A 17667-nucleotide genomic window follows, 5' to 3' on the forward strand; every position below is an offset into this window, starting at 1 on the left:
TGAGGCCACCCAGACATGACGAATGTGGAGAAGACGAGCTCCCACCTGGAATGCCTGAGCGGGCCCAATCACAAAAGGACATAGTGGAATCCTGATTCCCAGAAGAACCACCTTTTGTTGGTTTGTTAAATGATGATTGCCTGGCTTTCCAGGATCTTGAAAACTCCCGACCAGGCCTATAACTGCGTGCCTCTCTGGCTCGATCAGGAAAAGGAACACGGTCAGTTGTCCAAAGCAAATACTTATGGGAGAAGTGTCCTATAGGGTAATAATGGAGGCGGAGCCTACCCACACGTTGCTGCCATTGTGTCTGTCAGGAAAGTAATGTTCTGGTTGAAATAAACACAGAAATTCTGATTTCCAAAGAAAATGAGTATGCATTGAAATGAGAATTTGAATGAATGTTCATAGGAATTTTCTTATGAACATTTGTAAGAAAAATTCTCAGTACATTCGATGTCTTGACAAATTTCCTTTGAAAGCAATTAAAAATTGAATTTGCTCTTAACATTTGACTATGGAATGAATGTCATTTTCCAAATGAAAATCTTATTCGCTGCCAGAAATTAGTTTGCAAAAAATGTTTCCATTCTGCTCCATTGAATTTTCCCTTCATTGTGGTCAAAAATAAACTTTGATTTGACCCCAATAATAATTAGAAAATCAAAAAAATAAAAACATTTTGAACAAAATTCTACTAGCGCATGACCATTTGTCTCCAGAAGAACTGTCCCCATTGTAAGGTTTCCACTCATCACCTGTTTCGATTATAGTCATAACACTTAAGATGTCCCATCACTTCCTGTCCCAAGGATAATTGTCACCTCACATTCAGTATGTCAGAATGATTTGTTTTCGGAATTTGTTTCAGATATTCGGATTTGATTTGTATATTTGTTGTTTCAAATTGATTTGTATTTTCGGAAGTAATTTTGGAAAATTTGGATTCATTCGTTCTGTTATGATTCTGAGATTCTGATGGATCCAACTCTATCCAACCCAAACACACTTTAAAGCTCGGTTCAAACTGTTGCAACTCCAAAGTCGTGCAACTTTGCATTGCTTGTCGTGCAACTTTACACCTGTGCGCATTGGCGCACGTTTAGCATCCCCCTGGCGGCCTATAAAAGCTGCTCTGGCGCACACATCAATTGCCTCTTGTCTCCTGCCCTGACCCACGGCCTGTGACCCGGACTTGCTTGTGTCTCCCTAAGACACCTAACCTGAGCCTGTGCCTGTATCTAAGACTATCAGTGTTTGACCCCCAGCCGGGCGTTCCGCCCTCTACAGCTACCAACCAGTTGCTACACAAGGTGTCCATCTCTACCAGACCTTCATGCAAGGCTTCCCCTGCCACCTGGGTTGCCTGTGCCTCTTTGTGCCATTTGCTCCCTGTATCACCTCCAGGGGCAAACTGCGCTTAGTCGCAAGGGTGAACCGCTCTCGACATCTCGGCCTCGGTAAGTACTTCTCTGATAGCGTGGCGCTAGAGCTGATCCGTCAATGTAAACAGACGTCAGAGAAGGAGAGACAGATCTGCTGTTCCTAGTGATTAGGAACAGTGACCTCTCTCCTCCCCCAGTCAGTCCCACCCCCCCACAGTTAGAAACACCTATCTAAGGAACACATTTAACCCCTTGATCGCCCTCTAGTGTGCCAGTGACATTTACACAGTAATCAATGACTATTTTATCTCTGATCGGTGTATAAATGTCAATGGTCCCAAACAAGTGTCAAAAGTGGCTGATCTGTTCGCCGCAATGTCGCAGTCGCTGATCATTGCCATTACTAGTAAAAAAAAATTTAATAATAAAAATGCCCTAAATCTATCTCCTATTTTGTAGACGCTATAACTTTTGCGCAAACCAATCAATATATGCTTATTATGATTTTTTTTTACCAAAAATATGTAGAAGAATTTATATCGGCCTAAACTGATGAAGAAATCTTTATTTTTATATTTTTTGGGTGGATATTTATTATAGCAAAAAAGTAAAAAATATTGTTTTTTTTTTTTCAAAAATGTACGCTCTTTTTTGGTTTATAGAGCAAAAAACAAACAAACGCAGAGGTAATCAAATACCACTAAAAGAAATCTGTGGGAAAAAAAGGTCATCAATTTTGTTTGGGAACAGCGTCGCACGTCCGTGCAATTGTCAGTTAAAGCGACGCAGTGTCGTAACGCAAAAAATGGCCTGGTCATTCAGAGGGCAAATCCTTCCGGTCCTTAAGTGGTTAACAAAAGGCCCAAACTATTGCATCCTCTCATCCGAGTAAACAAATGAATATGAATGAATTTTTTGTTTTGGTTATAATTTATTTCGGATTCATTGCAATTCATTACCATTTTGATTTGGAGAATTGGATACATCCATATCTCCAGCAAAAGGGTCGCTGGTTCGAATCCCGCCCAAGACACTACCTGCCTGGAGTTTGCATGTTCTCCCTGTGCCTGCGTGAGTTTCCTCCGGGTACTCCGGTTTCCTCCCACACTCTGAAGACATGTTGGTAGGTTAATTAGCTCCTGTCTAAATTATCCCTAGTATGTATATATATGAATGTGGGTTAGGGACCTCAGATTGTAAGCTCCTTGAGGGCAGGGACTGATATATATCCACTTCCCACCCGGCCAATGCACATATACGGCCGGGTGGGAGCCGTCTACTCCTGATAGGACGTTCAGGAACGTCCATCAGGAGGAGCGGGATCGCGTGTGCGCGTGCCCGCGCAGCGGCGCGATCCCGATGCGCCCGTGTCACCCGGACACGGCGCATCTCAGATCGGCAGGAGGGCTCTGTGATTGGCCCTCCTGATCACATGACAGCCGTGTCCAATCACGGCCGTCATGTGATGTAAACAAACAGCCGGTTGCTAGGCAATCCGCTCCTCCTCTCCTCACACAGAAGTCATCGCTGAGGAGAGGAGAGCAGATCGCTGCAGCCGGCTGATGATCAGTGAGTATGAGCTGCTTTTTACAGCTTTTTACTCACTGATCACCAGTCTAGTGTACACAGTAAACACACCACACAGTAAACACACCACACAGTATAAACACAATGTCCCCACACATGTCCCCAAAACATACATGTCCCCAAATAATAAAAACACATGTCCCTAATAATAAAAACATGTCCCCCACATATTTCCCACTAAAATCACATGTCCCAATGATTATCTGCACACATATGTACGTGATCACCTGCACACATATGTACATGATCATTTGCGTACATATGTCCGTGATCACACAAACCAATTATTATACACTTAACGGAATTTTTTTTACCAAAAACATGTAGCAGAATACATTTTGGCTTAAATTTATGACAAAATTAGATTTTATTGGATTTCTTTTAAAATAGAAAAAAGAAAATATTGGTTTTTTTTTTCCAAATTTCCGCTTTTTTGCGCTTATATCGCAAAAAATAAAAAACTGAGTCGTGAATAAATACCACCAAAATAAAGCTCTATTTGTGCGAACAAAATGATAAAAATTTCATTTGGGTACAGTGTAGCACGACCGCGCAATTGTCACTGAAAGCGCTAGAGCGCTGAAAGCTGAAAATTGGGCTGGGAAGGAAGGGGGCGAAAGTGCCCTGTATTGTAGTGGTTAAATAAAGCTCTGCGTAAATTGACAGCACTATATAAGTACCTGAAATAAATAAAGTCAGCTTTACATCCTTAAAAGTCCAACCTCCATGGGATAGTCTCCCAAACTGTACATATTCTCTCAATATTAGGATGTGGATGTAGCAGCTATCCCTAGAATTTGTAACATACTTTTGAATGAAAATGATAAATGCTTTTTTTTTTTACAAATAAATATGTGAAAAGTGTGCGCTATTCAGCCCCCTTTTACTCTGATACCCCTAACTAAAATCCAGTGGAACCAATTGCCTTCAGAAGTTACCTAATTAGTAAATAGAGTCCACTTGTGGGTAATTTAAAGCGGAGTTCCACCCAAAAGTGATATTTCTGCTTTAAGTACTCCTCGCCCCCTGACATGCCACAATTGGCATGTCATTTTTTTGGGGGGGGGGGGGGCTGGGTACCTGGTTTGGAGTGGGACTTCCTGTCCCACTTCCTTCTTCCAACTTCTGGCCACCTAGGCGACTCCTAAGCAGCCCCTCCCTCCCGGGAATGATCTGGGACACGTCACAGGTCCCAGAACATTGCATGGGCATTGACGGTGTGCAGCGCAGCTCGCACATGCGCAGTGCGCGCCTGGCTGTGAAGCCGCAAACTGTCACTCACACTCACAATGTCGGCGCCGTGAAGAGTAGGGGGAGAGAACTGAGACTTTCGGCGGCCGGGACAGGTGAGTGTCTGTTTATTAAAAGTAAGCAGCTATAATTTTTGTAGCTGCTGACTTTTAATAAACTCAAAAACCAGTGGAACTCCGCTTTAATCTCAGTATAAATACAGCTGTTCTGTGAAGCCCTCAGAGGTTTGTTAGAGTACCTTAGTGAACAAACAGCATCATGAAGGCCAAGGAACACACCAGACAGGGATAAAGTTGTGGAGAAGTTTTAAGCAGGATTGGGTTATAAAAAATATACCAAGCTTTGAACATCTCACAGAGCATTGTTCAATTCATCATCCGAAAATGGAAAGAGTATGGCACAACTGCAAACCTACCAAGACATGGCTGTCCAACTAAACTGACAGGCCAGGCAAGGAGATCATTAATCAAAGAAGCAGCCAAGAGGCCCATGGTAACTCTGGAGGAGCTGCAGAGATCTACAGCTCAGGTGGGAGAATCTTTCCACAGGACAACTATTAGTCGTGCTCTCCACATATCTGGCCTTTATGGAAGAGTGGCAACAAAGCCATAAGCAGTTTGTCAGAAGCCACGTGGGGGACACAGCAAACATGTGGAAGAAGGTGCTCTGGTCACATGAGACCAAAATTTTACTTTTTGGCCTAAAAGTAAAACACTATGTGTGGTGGAAAACTAACACTTCACATCACCCTAAACACACCATGCCCACCGTGAAACATGGTGGTGGCAGCATCATGTCACAGGGATTCTTTTCTCCAGCAGGCACAGGGAAGCTGGTCAGAGTTGATGGGAAGATGGATGGAGCCAAATACAGGGCAATCTTAGAAGAAAACCTGTGAGGCCCCTTTCACACTGACGGACCGTTCAGGTCTGCCTGTCAGTTTTGACGGCGGACCTGAACGGGAGCTCCATGCTGGTCTATGGAGCGACCCGGTCCGATCCGCCAAAGGCAGATGGATGGCCCTACGTCCGGATCCGTCGCTGGCAGATCAGATCAGGTGAGATCTGATGAAAACGGACATGCTGTCCATTTTCATCCGATCTCTTCATAGAGACCAGTGGCGCTGGACAAGCCCCTCCCCACTCAGTGAGCAGAGAGGGACCTGTCATCTGCCGGCTCAGTGGAGATCAACAGAGAGATCTCCCGCTGAGCCGGCAGACAGAGGCGGACTCCGTGGGAGCGGAGTCCGCCTCGTGTGAAAGGGGCCTTATGCCGCGTACACACGAGCGGATTGTATGGCGTACTTAGTCCATCATACAATCCGACGGACAATCCGTCGTAGTTTCCACTGAACGGACTTGACCACACACGGATACACAAACAGTCCGTCGAAAGCTTGCGCGATGACGTGTACAGCACGTACGACGGGACTAGAAATAGGAAGTCCAAGACACAGCAAAGCACCCTTCCGCCGTGTAAATCCTTTCTGGGCATGCGCCATTCTTAGTCCGTCGAACTAGCATACTGACGACCGTATTGTCCGCTGAAACCAAAGTACGACGGACAGATTTTTGGAAAATCCGAAATTCTTAGTACTCCGGACTGCACGCTGAAAAAGTCCGCTGAAGCCCACACACGAGCGGATTGTCCGCTGAAATGTGTTTCAACGGACTAAGTACGTCAAACAGTTCGACCGTGTGTACGCGGCATTAGAGTCTACAAAAGACTTGAGACTGGGGCGGAGGTTCACCTTCCAGCAGGACAGCAATCTTAAACATACAACCAGAGCTACAATGGAATGGTTTAGATCAAGGCATATTCATGTGTTAGAATGGCCCAGTCAAAGTTCAGACCTAAATACAATTGAGAATCTGTGGCAAGACTTGAAAATTGCTGTTCACAGATGCTCTCCATCCAATATAACAGAGCTTGAGATATTTTGCAAAGAAGAATGGGCAAAAATGTCACTCTCTAGATGTGCAAAGCTGGTAGAGACATCCCCAAAAAGACTTGCAGCTGTAATTGCAGTGAAAGGGGGTTCTACAAAGTATTGGGGGGGGGGGGGGGCTGAATACAAATGCATGCCACACTTTTCAAATATTTATTTGTAAAAAAAATTGAAAACCATTTATCATTTTCCTTCCACTTCACAATTATGTGCCACTTTGTGTTGGTCTATCACATAAAATCCCAATAAAATACATTCACGTTTTTGTTGTAACATGACAAAATGTGGAAAATTTCAAGGGGTGTGAATACTTTTCCAAGGCACTGTATATAGAGTGTATTAACCCAGCAAGGACAGCAAAAAACACCTGATACGTTCACCCTCTCTAAAAAAAAAAGGGTTTGTCTAGAGATACGTTCCAGGTAATGGAAGTATGTAATGAAGGCTTTATTATAGCGCTCAATAAATAAAAGAAACCCAGAGTTAATGTTATCAGATATTGCAGACACTTGCTGGTGAAATGTATCCTGCCTGTGAGTTGTTTACCCGTTTTCTGTATTGCGAAATGTATTCATGTAGATATTGGCTTATAGTGTGATAATAAAATAAATCATTTTGGGGCATCTGTATAACGGATTTGGTCATTCATTCTCCCTGAAATGAGTTTGCCACCTTCCTGAAATGAGTTTTTGTAGGTTGGGATGTCTGTGAAAGGGAGGGTTTGGCCTCATCAGAAGGGACAGTGTTCTAACACCGCTGGCGCAGGGATAGGGACTTGTGCTCTTTGCGCCAAATTCAGCCAGTCACAAAGCCCCTTTTACATGGACAGTATGCAGCGCCTTGTTCCTGCATTGGTACAGGGACTTCGTGCTGAGTCAGGTTGAGCACTGCTCAGCAATTCACAGGAAGCCTTGTATGTTATCAGTGAATACAAGGCTTCCTCTGATTGGCAGAGGTGGAGATTGTGACATCTTGACTCAGTTTTGTACTAGGAACAGGATGGAAAGCCACCATGCCACTGTATATTTTACTGTATGTACCGTAGCTGATGCTGGTATAATTAAGTGTTGCAGCACACACAGTATTTTGTTTTAAAGGGGCACCCCAATTCTACTTTCAATTCCAGGCCTGCCATCACTATCCGTGCTTCACCACCCAAAGAGGATCTTCAGACGTTTAAAAAAAAAAATTTAAAATCAACAGCGACAAATACTGTAGCTGCTGAAATTTAATAAAGAGACACTCACCTGTCCAGGGATCCAACACTGTCTTCACCCAGCCCAGTTCTTTGCTGGTCTTCGAGTCCCCGGAACCACCAGCTACATCACTAGCCTAGTCTCAAAATACCAATCTAATTGTTCTCTTCGCTCCTGCCAAGGCCGCCTGCTCTCAAACTCCCTTGTCACCTCATCCCATGCTCGCCTTCAGGACTTCTCTAGAGCCTCTCCCATCCTCTGGAATGCTCTACCCCAATCTGTCCAATTTTCTCCTACTTCGATCCCTGAAAACTCATCTCTTCAGAGAAGCCTATCTGGCCCACACCTAACAACTGTACATTTATCTTCTCCATCAGCACATCCCCCACAGTCATTACCCCTTGTATCTCTTGGCCTTCCCTCTTAGCCCCCATACACACAGTCGGAAATTCCGACAGAAAAGGTCCGATCGGATTATATTGTCAGAAAATCCGATCGTGTGTGGGCTCTATCGGACTTTTTCCGTCGGAATTTCCGATGGAAAAAATTTGAGAGCAGGACCTCAAATTTTCCGACAACAAAATCCGATCAGACTTTTTCCGATCGTTTGTAGAGAATTCCGACCGGCAAAGTGCCACGCATGCTCGGATCAAATTACGAAGACCAAAGCTATTAGTAGTAACGTAGTCCCGTAACGAATAACGCTCTGAACAATCGGATTTCCCGACAACTTTTTCCGACCGGATTATCGGATAATTTGGTGATCGGCAAGTCCGACCATGAGAACAAGGACTAAGATTGTAAACTCTAATGAGCAGGGCCCTCTAATTCCTACTGTATTAAATTGTATTGTACTTTTACTGTCTGCCCTCAAGTTGTAAAGTGCTGCATAAACTGTTGGCGCTATATAAATCCTGTATAATAATAATAATAATAATTGTTGACTGTGGAAAGCCAGCTGTGACCCCCTTGCAGGTTCACTAGTGGCTCCCCACTGCTCATGCATGAGCTACACTGTGCTCTGTGAACGGTCCCGCCGCCTCTTTGAACACAGGTCCCAGGAGGTTGCGGGCGAGGGAGGGGTGGGGGAGAACTTCTGCTATGATGGCCTAGGCGATTCCAGGATTTCCAGCAGAAGTAGGAGCTGGTACCTGCCAAAAATAGGTACCCACTCCCCGAATAAAATGGAAGATGAGAGTGGGAAGAGGAAGATCAGTGGAACTTCCCCTTTAAGGTAAAGTTCCACTTTAATTACTGACTTATAAAGTATTACTGTGCTGTTTATACCGCTGGCCTGTAGATGTCACGATTTACAGTTGTATCATACTTTCTATACCCTGACAAGTTAATTCCAGTTCCTGTTCCTTTTATGATATACTTAGAAGCCTGCATGTGTATTATGGAAGTCTAAACTTGTTAATAAAGCACTGTATATCTACTCTACCTTTCAGACTGCAGGACACAACAAGATTGTCGATGAGGATGTGTCATCTAATACAGCCATTTTCAACCAGGGTGCCTTGGCACCTTGGGGTACCTTGAGGCCTCTTCAGGGGTGCCTTGACAAAGTGCCTAAAAATTGCTCAAAAATTATAGACAAGGCAGGGGGTGGATGAAGCCTGCTTTTTAGCTACACAAAGCCACAGGTTTCCATTATGACATTCTGGCTGCCAACCTCATAACGACCAATGACATCATCAGTTGATAAGGAGGATGTCATCGCATGTATAGCATCCATGTTTGACCTTCCCTTGCCTCTCTGCATAAGCTTTGGGGTCACATTAGCTAAGTGATTTAGAAAAACTGAGGAACAAGAGAAACATTGGAACACTAGTCAGTACCAGTTTGCACTGTTGGGTCTCCTACGTGTATTGATGTTGCTGCATTATGTAAAACTATTATGCCCTATACACACGGTTGGAATGTGCGATCGGATCATGTTGTCCGAAAATCCGATCATGTGTGGGCTCCATCAGACTTTTTCCGTCGGAATTTCCGACACAAAAAGTTTGAGAGCTGGATCTAAAATTTTCCGACCATAAAATCTGATTGTTTAAATTTCGATCGTGTGTAGACAATTCCGACGGACAAAGTGACATGCATGCTCAGAATAAATTACGAGACAAAAGTATTGGCTACTGGCCTCTTTATAGTCCCGTTGTACGTGTTGTACATCACCTGGTTCTGAACAATCGGATTTTCCGACAACTTTGTGTGACCGTGTGTATGCAAGACAAGTTTGGGCCAAAATCCGTCAGAAAAAAATCAGACGGATTTTGTCATCAGAATGTCCGACTGTGTGTACAGGGCATTAGAATAGTTTTTACATTTTAGAATGGGGTGCCTCAAGACTGTGCATAATTTTAAAGGGTGCCTTGAGTAAAAAAAGGTTCATGAACACTGATCTAGTGTTACAGCTGCCTGCTGTTTTTCTTACCCAACTCTGGTGAGCCTGCAATGTATTTCACTGCATGGATTCTTAGGTTGAAAATGACACCTTATGCCGTGTACACACGACCGGACTTTCTGGCAGACTAGATCCGATGGTCTTCCCGATGGACTTTCAGCGGACTTCCGACTGACTTTCCGAAACGAACGGACTTGGCCACACACAATCACACCAAAGTCTGATGGATTCGACAGTGATGACGTACGACCGGACTAGAATAAGGAAGTTCATAGCCAGTAGCCAATAGCTGCCCTAGCGTACGTTTTCGTCCATCAGACTAGCATACAGACGAACAGATTTTTCAACCGGACTTGAGTCCGTCGGAAAGATATGAAACATGTTCTAATTCTAAAGTCCGTCTGATTTTTCGACAGCAAAGGTCCGATGAAGCCCACTCTTATCAAATTTTCTGGCCAAAAAATCACCCTGGCTAATTGATATTCATTAGATCCGGTAAGGTCAAGTGATTTTATTGTTTTTTATCCATAATTACAGGGATATTATGGATATTTGGTAGCGATGCAGGGACATCCATACTAGTGTGTATATCGGAGCCAATAATGAGCATTTTCACGTGTACCAGTGAGGAGTGCCATTGAGCATACCGAGGTATGCTGAAATTATGTGGCACATTAATCGACAGGTGTATTCAGGCCCAGTGAAGCCTGAAGCACAGTGCCAGAAGCCAGAGGGAAACTTCAGAGGGCTCTGGTGAAAGAGCCAACTGGGTCCCCATCTACGGTAGCTGGCTCAAAACCAATGATGCAAAGAGACAGCAGCGGAAGTCCAAACCCTTGCAGAGGGCCCCCACGGTTGTTGCCTCCAAGCAGCCCAGTGTCCCGTTTCTTTTGACACATGCTGCCTGGTGCCAGAGAGTCAATGCACACTAGACTCCCAGAACTTAGCGCAGACTTAAGCCGATCAGAATCTCTACAGAGTGGAGCACGGATACAAACCACCGAACAGGTCAGGGCCACCACTTCCTCCATGCTCCCTGACAAGCTGATGGGACCTTCTGTTGTTCCCATCCAAGTAAAGGGAGTCTACACCAAGGCCCTTCTGGATACTGGAGCTTAAGTGACCCTTCTCTACAGAGACTTCTATGACAGGCACCTGCCTTTGCAGAAGTTGGAAGAGCTGCAGATATGGGGCATTGTAATTCAGATCTGCAGATATGGGGCATTGTAATTCAGATCTTCCCCCTATGATGGCTATCTACCTGTCAATCTGACCTTCGATCCCTCCATGGCTGGGAAAGCCGAGACATTTGACACTCAGGAAGCTGTCTGTCCTCGCTCACCAGGGGACAGTAAGAGTTCTATCATCATAGGGACCAATACTGATCTTTTCAGAAGGCTGTTGACACCTCTTGTTCTGGAGCCGGGCACTTCAATTACAAGTTGACCTGAGACAAGCCTACCAGTGCCTGGTACAAAAACAGAAGGCTCCAGCTGAAGGAGTGGGAAAGATCTGGTGCTTGGACTAGTGTGAGAAGGTGTTACAGCCTGGTAAAGTGGCCTATTTATAAGCATATGCCAAGCTAAAATGGAAGCAACCAGGCCCTTTCATTGTCCTTGAATCGGACGGACAGAGAGAGAGAAGACATGGGAGTGGAGATAATTCCTGAGGTGGTTTCAACCAAAGGGTTGCAAAGAAGTCAAAGGAAGATCTCGGTTAGTGTCCGCAACATAACAGCATTGCCAGTGAAGATGCCAGCTCAGTTGTTGGGACAAGTGAATCTGGCCACCCCAGTGCCACCATCTGATTTGGTGGGGGGAGCAATGGATAGGATCTTTGTAGAGGAGTTCTATCCGAAGAATACTCCTCTTTTGCCTGAATGGAAAGAAAGGGCCAAGACTCAGCTCCTGAAATGGCAGGCTGCATTCTCCAAGAGTGAATTTGATGTGGAGTGTGCAAAAAATGCCCAATACTGGATCCATCTCTTCTAGTGCATAAGCCGTTCTGGGAAAGAGTTTGATGGATTCCTTTAGGGGAATTGGAGGATCTGCATGAACAACTGACAGAGCTGAAGAGGGCAGGTATCATCCGAGAGTCCCAGAGTCTATACTCTTCCCAATAATGGTGGTATGGAAAAAGAATGGGTCACTGAGGCTGGGTATTGACTACCAGACGCTGAACCAGAAGACCATTCCCGACCAATATACCACCCCAAGGATAGAAGATGCCTTGCAGAGCCTGTCAGAAGCGAAGTGGTTCAGCATGCTGGATTTGAAGAGTGCGTATAACCAAATCCCCATGCACCCTGAGGATCAGGAGAAGACCATTTTCATTACCCCGTAGGGGATCTTTGGATTTGACCATATGCATCAGGCCTGTCTGGAGCCCCAGCCACCTTCCAAAGGCTAATGGAGAAGATCGTGGGTGACATGAAACTGATCAAGGTGTTGGTGTACTTAGACGTCATCATCGTTTTTGGCAAGACCCTGAAAGAGCACGAAGAGCGTCTACAGAAGGTCCTGAAGAGACTCCATGATGAGGGAGTTGAAGTTGTCTCTGGGAAAGTGCCAGTTTTATCAGCCCTCAGTCAACTACCTTGGCCACCGACCCCAAAAGCTGGAAGCTATCACCTCCTGGACGAGACCTACCAACATGACTGAGCTCAGGTAATTTCTGGGTTTCTGCTCTTATTACAGAAGATTTGTCAAGGGATTTGCTAAGACACTGACCCTGATCCTTGACGCCAGTTGAGATGGGTTAGGTGCGGTGTTATAGCAAGAGCATGATGGCCATCTACGGCCTGTTGCCTACGTGAGTCGGAACTTGGCCCCCACCAAGAACTACCCCATGCACAAACTTGAGTTCCTGGCCTTGAAGTGGGCGGTGGTGGATAAGCTGAGGAATTTCCTGTATGGAGCGGAGTTTGTGATTAAGACTGACAACAATCGTCTCACCTACATCCTCACTACCACCAAGTTGGATGCCATGGGTTACAGATGGTTGGCTGCTCTATCAGGGTTTATTTTCAGCCTGAAGTATTGACCAGGGTCGGGAAACAAGACGCGGATGCTTTGTCAAGAAGGACCCATTGTTCCAGAGACCCTCCAGAAGAATTGACCCATCTGACACCTGGAGGAGTATGAGCCTTATGTCAAGGAGCAGAACATTAACCTGGAGTAGGATCCAGGACCGAAGAGGTTGGAGTGTCAGCCGCTGGTGTCCCCAGATGTTATTGCAATGTCACCCAAGTCTGGGATGAAGGTCTGCCCAAGCTGTCAAAGAAAGACCTGCGGAGGGACCAGTTGGAGGACCCTTCCTGTAGCTTGGCATTGAAGGCCTTTGAGAGTCATCTCCCTGACTTGCTCCTCACTGACTCCCTGAAGGAAACCCATCTGCTGCACCGAGAGTGGGATTGGTTTCAGGTGTACAGAGGGTTGGTCTACCGAAGGGGCCCCTCTGACGTTTCTAAAAAAAAATTGCAGCTATTTCTACCTGAAAAACATAGGGAGACAGTATTAAATGCCCTACATGACAACCATGGCTACCTAGGGCCCAAGAAGACTTTTCACCTGGTGAGGGACCAGTTCTAATAGCCCTGCATGCAGGCTGAAGTTGAGGACTATTTCTGCTCCAAAGGAAGACTTTGCCTCACAAGCTGCCCCAATGGGCCATCTTCGGAGTCAGGGACCCATGGAGCTGGTGTGCATTAACATTCTGTGCTTGGAGCCTGATCTGAGTGGGCAGGGAAATATTATGATAGTGACTGACCATTTCACTCGGTATGTCCAGGCATTTTCCACGAGGGACCAACAAGCATCCACGGTGGCCAGGATCTTCGTGGAGAAATTCTTTGTGCACTATGGTCTGTCCCAACGCATCCACTCTGATCAAGGGAGAGATTCCGAGAGTAGTCTCACCAACAGACTTTTAGACCTGCTGGGCATCATAAAGTCTAAAATCACCCTGTATCATCCTCAAGGAGATCCTCAACCAGAGAGATTCAACCAAACCCTCCTGGATATGCTCGGAACTCTAAATTCAGAACAAAAGCACCACTGGAGCAAGCATATAGGGACTATAGTGCATGCTTATAATTTATAACAGCACCGCAAATGATGCCACAGGTTACTCTCCCTATAGTTTGATGACCGTAGGCCCGGCTGCCAGAAAACCTGGCCTTCGGCAAACATCCCATCGACCATACCTCAGCAAATTCCCACAGAGGGTATGTGGATCGCCTGCAGAGACATCTGAAAACTGCATATAATAAGGCTCAAGCTGCCTCATATGCCCGATGACAGAGAAACAAAATAAACTTTGACTTCAGGCTACAAGTGAAGGACCTACAGTCAGATGACAAGGTACTGCTGAGAAACCTGGGTGTCCCTGGAAAGCACAAGTTGGCTGACCGCTGGAAATTGCAGCCCTATGTCGTTTGCAAGCATCTGCCAGGACACCTAGTATATGAAATCTGGCCAGAGGGAAGCTCAGGCCCGCTGAAGACTTGGCATCACAATCATCTGTTGCCTTCTGTCTCGGCCCGATTTCTTGGTTTCTGACACTCACCCCCTGGCACATCTAGCATGGCCATTCCAGTTAAGGTGACATGTAGGCAGGACAACATCCCCTCCTATGCTAATTGGTGGGATGTTCCTCTGCCAGGGTTTTATGCAGATATAAATTGTATGGTTTCCTGTGCACTTTGGTGGGGGGAGTGTGTAGTGCGGGCTACTCTATCACCCGTGGTCCCGCACCTCCCACCATTCCCGCCAGCGACCACCGGACTGAATAGACACTGACACAGGCACTCACTGAGGGAAAGCAGGCCTGTCAATCCCTGTGGGGGATTTTTCCCCCTCCCTCTCCTCTTCCTGTGTCCCTATTGGCAGGGAGAGGGAGCCAATTAAGCAGCAGCAGAGGACCACGGGACTTAAAATCTCATCACAATACAGCCCTATTGATTTCTACAGGGGGTGGAACTACCAAGCCCAGCCTGCTTTGCAAGAAGGGGGGGGGCTAACTAAAGACTTATGTCCCGTACACACGATCAGAAAATCGTACGGTAAATACCGCTTTCGCAAGTGATCGTACGATAATCGGATCGTTAGTACAGAGCTTTCGAGAGCCGATTAGGACAGTTCATCCGATATTATTCTATCGGACATGCACAGAAATTTTTTTCGTACGATGCCAGATCCTACGATTTTCGTTTAATCAGTACAGCTATTGTTCGAAAATGCAATACAGATGCATTACAACACATGACATCACTTCCGAATTTTTTTTCTGTCATGCGGGAATTTTCGTGACTTTAGTAAACTCATCAGATTTGATCTGAGATTAGCATGCAATAAAAAACGGACGATCATTCGTCCGATAATCTCATCGTGTGTATGGGGAATTAAGCTTGTTCGTGTGAGGAGAAATCACCATGAGGCAGGGAGGTGAACGGAAGTGTGAGAAGAGGCTACAGACACCTGCTGAAGAACCATCCAGAGACCATCCGGAGACTGTTAAAGATGGATGTACCTTCTGTATCAAGTAATATCTCTATTTTTATGTGGAATATATCTGAAATTATGTGAGATCTAATGTTAAAACCACTTGATCTTACCGGATCTAATGAATATCTATTAGCCTGAATGATTTTTGCCCAGAAAATAGCATGTGGGGGGGCTAACCCATCCTTATGTACCACCTAATACAGTATCTAAATTTTTTGTAGAATATCTCTGAAATTATGTGAGATCTAATGTTCAAACCACTTGATCTTGCTGGAGCTAACGAATATCTATTAGTCTAGCTGATTTTTGGCCTGAAAATTGCATGTGGGGGAGCTAACCCGTCCTTATGTACTACCTAATATCTATATTTTTATGTGGAATATCTCTGAAATTATGTGAGATCTAACGTTAAAACGACTTGATCTTACTGGATCTAAGGAATATCTATTAGCGTGAATGATTTTTGGCCAGAAAATTTGATAAGGGGGCCAACCCGTCCTTAACCGGTTCCCGACCAGCGCACGCCGATGTACGTCGGCAGAATGACACGGGCAGGCATATTGGCGTACAGGTAAGTCCAATCTTCAATGGCGCCCTGCCATCACGAGCGCGCCGCCGCCGGCACGCTCGCGTGCCGGTCGGGACCCCCGTGAGTCCGGTCGCGGGTCCCGCGGACTCGATCGCCGCGGGCATACCCACGATCGTCTCACGGGACGGCTGAATGGAGGAAATGCCGTGTAAACCGCATTTCCCCATTCTGCCTAGCAACTAGTGACGCTGCTCTCTGCTCCATGTGATTGGAGCAGAGATCAGTGTTCACTAAATGAAAGCCCAACCCCCCACAGTTAGTAACACACCCCTAGGAACACTTAACCCCTACACTGCCACCCACTGGTTAACCCCTTCACTGCCAGTGTTATTTACACAGGAATCACTGCATTTATATAGCAGTGATTACTGTATAAATGACAATGGTCCCAAAAATGTGTCAAAAATGTCAAATGTGTCCGCCGCAATGTCACAGTCACAATAAAAATCGCTGATCGCCGCCATTACTAGTAAAAAAAAAAATAATAAAAAATTATTAATAAAAATGCCATAAAACTATCCCTATTTTGTAAACGCTATAACTTTTGCGCAAACCAATCAATAATCGCTTATTGTGATTTTTTTAACCAAAAATATGTAGAAGAATACGTATCTGCCTAAACTGAGGGAAAAAATGTTTTTTTTTATATATTTTTGGGGGATAAAAAATAATGTGTTTTTTTCAAAATTGTCGCTCTATTTTTGTTTATAGCGCAAAAAATAAAAACCGCAGGGGTGATCAAATACCACCAAAAGAAAGCTCTATTTGTGGGAAAAAAAGGACGTCAAATTTGTTTGGGAGCCACGTCGCACGGCCGCGCAATTGTCAGTTAAAGTGACGCAATGCCGAATCGCAAAAAGTGGTCTGGTCTTTGACCAGCAAAATGGTCCGGTCTGTAAGTGGTTAAGTACCACCTAATATCTCTATTTTTATGTGGAATATCTCTGAAATTATGTAAGATCTAATGTTAAAACCACTTGATCTTACCGGATCTAACAAATAACTTCCAAAATAGCTAACTGTTTGATAAGGGGGGTGGGGCTGATGATGGATTAGATCCCCCCCCTCCCCCCCAGCAAATAACTGTTAAAGTGGTTGTAAACCCTTACAAACCACTTTGACCTACAGGTAAGCCTAGATTAAGGCTTACCTGTAGGTCCAAGAAATATCTCCTAAACCTATACGCAGGCGCACTGAGCGCGGCATCGTCAATGATGAAGATGCCGCGCGTGTCTGTTCCCGTGCGCATGCGCGGGAGCAACGTCATCACGGCTTCGCCGAATGACAGCGGCGGAGCTACGAGACCCCACCGAGAAGATGGATGCGCCGGACTACAGGGGACAGCGGTGACTTTGCTGGCTCCTGTGTCAGGTAAGTGACACATAATGGACTACTATGCGATGCATAGTAGTCCATTATGCTTTGCCTTTGCAGGGAATGAAAGAGGAAGTAAACTCATCAGGGTTTACTTCCTCTTTAATATTGCTTCTTCTGTGTGAGATCGCAAACAACAGTTGATCTAACAAAGATCTAACAAAGATCTGACAAACTGCATAAGATTTTTTCAAAAGTTTTGATATGGGGGGCTAACCCGGCAGAGGTGAGTTTGAAGCCTTCCTGAAACAGAGAAATATTGAAAGAAGCTCTTCAAACTACAGAGTTCCTTATATCAGGGCAAAATAAGCAAATCAAGGGATAAGTCCAGAGGCGCAGGGCAGCAATCCAGTACAGCAGGGACTTAGTCCAGGGTCATAGGGCAACAATCCATGCAAAGCAAGTAGCAGGCCACAATCTTGTGCA

This window comes from Lithobates pipiens, unplaced genomic scaffold, assembly GCF_037356315.1.
Source record: "Lithobates pipiens isolate NorthernLeopardFrog02 unplaced genomic scaffold, aLitPip1_a1.2 Scaffold_28, whole genome shotgun sequence".
NCBI lineage: Eukaryota > Metazoa > Chordata > Amphibia > Anura > Ranidae > Lithobates > Lithobates pipiens.